The sequence below is a fragment of the Sander lucioperca genome, chromosome 6, assembly GCF_008315115.2.
Source record: "Sander lucioperca isolate FBNREF2018 chromosome 6, SLUC_FBN_1.2, whole genome shotgun sequence".
In the NCBI taxonomy this organism is placed as follows: Eukaryota; Metazoa; Chordata; class Actinopteri; order Perciformes; family Percidae; genus Sander; species Sander lucioperca.
In genome coordinates, this window is record NC_050178.1 from 21,233,169 (window position 1) to 21,239,150 (window position 5,982).

Consider the following 5,982-nt stretch of genomic DNA (forward strand, 5'->3'; position numbering starts at 1 on the left):
ACATTATTCATTCACAAAGAAAAGTGTCCTTAAAGGTTGGATTTTTCCTCATTTTTTTAATTAAGGCATTAAGCTCAATTTCCAAAAGATTTTTTTACTCCTCTCTTTAGTCAACTGTAGCATGGGTGTGTAAACTTATGAGCACCACTGTATATTCCTGATGTAGTGTCTCTGCCTGGTGGCGTCAGTCTGTAACTACATCTGCTGACTGATATATTCCTGATGTAGTGTCTCCACCTGGTGGCGTCAGTCTGTAACTACAGCTGATATATTCCTGATGTAGTGTCTCCACCTGGTGGCGTCAGTCTGTAACTACAGCTGATATATTCCTTATGTAGTGTCTCCACCTGGTTGCATCAGTCTGTAACTACAGCTGATATATTCCTGATGTAGTATCTCCACCTGGTGGCGTCAGTCTGTAACTACAGCTGATATATTCCTGATGTAGTATCTCCACCTGATGGCGTCAGTCTGTAACTACAGCTGATATATTCCTGATGTAGTGTCTCCACCTGGTGGCGTCAGTCTGTAACTACAGCTGATATATTCCTTATGTAGTGTCTCCACCTGGTGGCGTCAGTCTGTAACTACAGCTGAAGCAACAACAACAGATGGAAACCTGACGTGTTGAAGGCCTTTAAAAAAGTTGCTCTCATGTCTTCCTATACATACACTGTAATACATTTCTGTGGTTTTTGGAGTGTTGCTAATACACTATCAGATACTATGTAGCTACCACTTTAACTTGTGTGTGATAAAATTGGTGTAGTCATCATTTGAATATCTATATATGCTACACTGTTTGAGTATGCTGCTTCATTCAGTTTATGCAAATACAAATTAGATAAATTTCATAGATATAATAATATAGGTAATTTAGATAAAATATGAACTGCATGCCTACAGTATATTTCTCATATGTAAAATGTACATTAAAGGTCTAAAGACAGTCTTAAGCATGGCTTTTCATGGGGAAGCAGAGTAAATGCCTCCTGCATCTGTGTGATTTAACTTCACTAAATAAGTTTGTCATAACCAGGGTTGGGCAAATTAATCAGAAACAAAACAAAACACAATATAAGAATGCACAGCCTGTTTAGCAGCTTCTTTGAAACTCATTCCATTTTATTCGTACAATAATTAACCTTACAGGAGTCAACAATCAGCAAAACATTCTCAATTCAGGCTGTCATATACAAAGACTATTGCACAGTCACATATTAAGTTTTATCTTATACACTATATCCAAGATCCTGTAGGACTTTCAGGATCTTCAACAGGTGGTCCGGGACCCCCAGGGGGTCCTTAGAGTCACTCCAGGGGGGCCTCCAAATTATTGTTAATTTTTGAAAGTTTCTTCAAAAATTAAAAAGTCTTAATATGAATCCAACATATTATTAGCAATTATAAATCCCGACTGATGGTAGGCTTACTGGCCAATAGGTAATGTAGTCGCTAAGGTAGCCATCCACAGATACAGTTCATCCCAAAGGATTGACTGTTTTGCATTTGTTTCACATTTAAAGCTTAACATTAAAACATGATTTAAAAAATCATGGCAACAATTAGAAGAAGAATTTGAATAGCTTAATTATTCTATGCAAAACAAATATCTATAAATGCTTTAGGGTGCCCTATAAGTTAGTGTAGGACCAGATTAATAAGCAACTTCATTTTATACAACATATGTAGTAGGGGGTCCCTGATCCGTCTCTATTTCAGTTAAGGGGTCCTTGGCTTAAAAAACGTTGAAGACTCTACTTGTAAATTGACCTGAGATAAGTTCTCTTATTATTTGACACTATGAATACAATTTGAATTGAAATTAAAGAATGAATATGAGAAGCTTGGAAAATACCAATGTCTTAGGGTGGAGCTAAAAAAAGGTATAGAAAGTGAAGGTAAAAGAGGTATATGAGGTGACAATGATTTTTTGGTTTCTTTTGGATCTTTGCAGGGACCAAAGATGGCAACGCCTCAAGAGGTTGTCTTGGGAATTTTAGAAGATTTGGGTGACGAGGACTTTGAAAAATTTAAGTGGCACCTGCAGCTGAAAGGAGCCCTTGAAGATTTCCCAGAAATCGCAAAGAGCAAACTGGAGAATGTAAACAGGGTGAAGACAGTGGACCAGATGTTCTCGACCTACAGCATGAACACTATTAAAGTGACCAGAATAGTTTTAATTAAGATAAATCAAAATGAGCTAGTGAATAACTTATCAAACACCGTCTCAGAACCCGCAGGTAAGTCATAATATTATGAAATAGAAAATGGATGTAACAAAAAAAATCAAAGATATCACAATGTCTTCAACAAACATTAGCTTTGTAGCCAATGTCTCCCTCTTATCTCCAAAGATAGACATGTATTTTGTGCTTACAACAGAACAAGCTACCAAACACACATCTACCAAAGACACAAAATGTAGTGTCTTCAAGAACAAAAGTTGATGAAAGAAAGTCAGACAATCCAGTTTTTGTTGGCTCTTCTGGTTAACAATTGCAAACACTAATGCCACTGTGAGAAACGGCTTGCAAAATATTATTTCCCATCCCTCTCTAATTAAATCATTAACCTTCTGCTTTCTTTGGAGACCACAGAGTTCATGGATGCATGACTTGGACACACAACATATCAGTTGTTGAGGAATAATAAGTCATTTTAAATAAGTTAATCTCTTAAATAGATTTCTGGAAAACAGAATTGTGCACAGACATTAATTGCAACAACCCACTCATGGATTACATTGTTTTATTTATTCAGATATTCTTGCTGCGTGCCAGCGAAAAGTGAAATCCAAGTCACAAAAGAAGTTCCAGTGTGTGTTTGAGGGGATTGCTAAAGCTGGAAACAAAACCTTTCTGAATAAGATGTTCACAGAGATCTACCTCACAGACGGAGGGACTGAAGAGGTCAATGATGAACATGAGGTCAGACAGATTGAAACAGCATCCAGGAAACCAGACAGACCAGAAACAACAATTAGATATGAAGACATCTTTAAAGCCCCACCTGAAAGAAAAGAACCAATCAGAACAGTGATGACAACGGGAGTGGCTGGCATGGGGAAAACAGTCTTAACACAGAAGTTCACTCTGGACTGGGCTGAAGACAAAGCCAACCAGGACATCCAGTTCACATTTACATTCACTTTCAGAGAGCTGAATGTGCTGAAAGAGTAAAAGTACAGCTTGGTGGAACTTGTTCATTTGTTCTTTAGTGAAACCAAAGAAGCAGGAATCTACAGGTTTGAAGAGTTCCAGGTCGTGTTCATCTTTGACGGTCTGGATGAGTGTCGACTTCCTCTGGACTTCCTCAACACTGAGATCCTGACTGATGTTACAGAGTCCACCTCAGTGGGTGTGCTGTTGACAAACCTCATCAGGGGGAAACTGCTTCCCTCTGCTCGCCTCTGGATAACCACACGGCCTGCAGCAGCCAATCAGATCCCTCCTGAGTGTATTGACATGGTGACAGAGGTCAGAGGGTTCACTGACCCACAGAAGGAGGAGTACTTCAAGAAAAGATTCACAGATGAGGAGCAGGCCAGCAGAATCATCTCCCACATCAAGACATCAAGAAGCCTCCACATCATGTGCCACATCCCAGTCTTCTGCTGGATCACTGCTACAGTTCTGGAGGACGTGTCGAAGACCAGAGAGGAAGGAGAGCTGCCCAAGACCCTGACTGAGACTTACATCCACTTCCTGGTGGTTCAGTCCAAACGGAAGAATGTCAAGTATGATGGAGGAGCCGAGAAGGATCCACATTGGAGTCCAGACACCAGGAAGATGATCAAGTCTCTGGGAAAACTGGCTTTTGAGCAGCTGCAAAAAGGCCACCTGATCTTCTATGAATCAGACCTGACAGAGTGTGGCATCGACATCACAGCAGCCTCAGTGTACTCAGGAGTGTTCACACAGATCTTTAAAGAGGAGAGAGGACTGTACCAGGACAATGTGTTCTGCTTCGTTCATCTGAGTGTTCAGGAGTTTCTGGCTGCTCTTCATGTCCACCTGACATTCACCAACTCTGGAATCAATCTGCTATTGGAGAAACGGAAAACCACCTGGTTGTCTAACGTTTTCAGAGACAAATCAGCACAGTTCTACCAGAGAGCTGTTGGCAAGGCCATACAGAGTCCAAATGGACACCTGGACTTGTTCCTCCACTTCCTCCTGGGTCTTTCACTGGAGAGCAATCAGACTCTCCTACGAGGTCTGCTGACACAGACAGGAAGTATGTCAGAGACAAACAAGAAAACAGTCAAGTATATCAAGAAGAAGATCAGAGAGAATCTGTCTCCAGAGAGAAGCATCAATCTGTTCCACTGTCTGAATGAACTGAATGATGGTTCTCTAGTGGAGGAGATCCAACAGTCCCTGAGATCAGGAAGTCTCTCTGCAGATAAACTGTCTCCTGCTCAGTGGTCAGCTCTGGTCTTCATCTTGCTGTCATCAGAGAAAGAGCTGGACGAGTTTGACCTGAAGAAATACTCTGCTTCAGAGAATGCTCTTCTGAGGCTGCTGCCCGTGGTCAAAGCCTCCAACAAAGCTCTGTACGTGCACACACAACTATCCAGATGAAATATAGTTTTTCTTCTTCCTGACAACGTTTTCTTGTAATTATTTTCTTATGTGTTGCTGATTCCTCTTCAGACTGAGTGGCTGTAACCTGTCAGGGAGAAGCTGTGAAGCTCTGTCCTCAGTTCTCAGCTCCCAGTCTTCTAGTTTGAGAGAGCTGGACCTGAGTAACAATGACCTACAGGACTCAGGAGTGAAGCTGGTGTCTGATGGACTGAGGAGTTCACACTGCAGACTGGAAACTCTCAGGTTGGTGTTCAGCTGTTTTTATGAGCTCTTATTTTCTTCATATAATAATTATTTAGTGGACACCGTGGCCTCAGTTCTCAGCTTCTAATCCTTTAGTCTGAGAGAGCTGGACCTGAGGAAGAAGTTAAATATTAAGTATCTTTAGTCCTTTTCATGATTCTGTATTAGATGAGACAGCAATATCGTACTGAATGGGTTCGCTGACTCTGGAGCCTGTCACCAGGATAAGGTTTCTGTTTACGAAACAGACATATCACTTGGATTTACAAAGAGCGGGTTTATTACAGGACTTCAGAACACTATTCTCCATCAGTGACAGATTTTGTTTCTGTCATGAGCATGCAATGCGTCTAACGCGCACATGGGTGTGTCTGTGTGTGTTTTTGCAGTCTGTCAGGCTGTCTGATCACAGAGGAAGGCTGTTCTTGTCTGGCCTCAGCTCTGAGCTCCAACCCCTCCCATCTGAGAGAGCTGGACCTGAGCTACAATCATCCTGGAGACTCAGGAGTGAAGCTGCTGTCAGCAGGACTTAAGGACTCTAACTGGAAACTTGAAACTCTCAGGTATGGACAGACGGACAAAAACAGTTCCTCTGCCACTAACCGAGGAACTCTGGTTCATGTTTAATGGAGGATATGAGTGAAGGTGTATGAAGTTGATTGTGACTATTTCTTCCTGCAGGGTGGACAATGGTGGACCGCAGTGGTTGAAACCTGGTCTGAGGAAGTGTGAGTGTGTTCTAAGTTTGATTTATTCACTAATTGTCAGGGTGAATGCACATTGATCAACATCCCTGTAATTGGGCCAAAAGGATAATTTTCACCTGTTTTCCCTCTGCCTGATGTTAAATATAAAAAGCACACATCTCAAATCAGAACCAGAGAGAAAATGAAACATCTGAACAGAATGAAGAGCTTAGAGGAGTCAGGCAGCATCATGTAGTAATTAATAATGCAGAAAATGAATACAGAATAATGTTAGCTGACAATCAGCACAAGCAAAATAAGCAGACTGCTGGTTGAGATTGGATTTTGTTCAGCAACATCTTGCCTGACGTGTTTTTTTGAAGAGAGTTGAGTGTAAATGGAGATTTATGCTTCTGTGTAGGCTAAATGCAGAACTGTCACAGTAGTCTACGTAAGGCTCCAGA

General features: G+C 41.2%; 1 pseudogene; it reads left to right on the forward strand.

Moving 5' to 3' along the window:
• Positions 1-1,962: 1,962 nt before the first annotated feature.
• The window catches only part of LOC116052949, a 17,756-nt pseudogene continuing 13,736 nt past the window's right edge, over positions 1,963-5,982 (forward strand).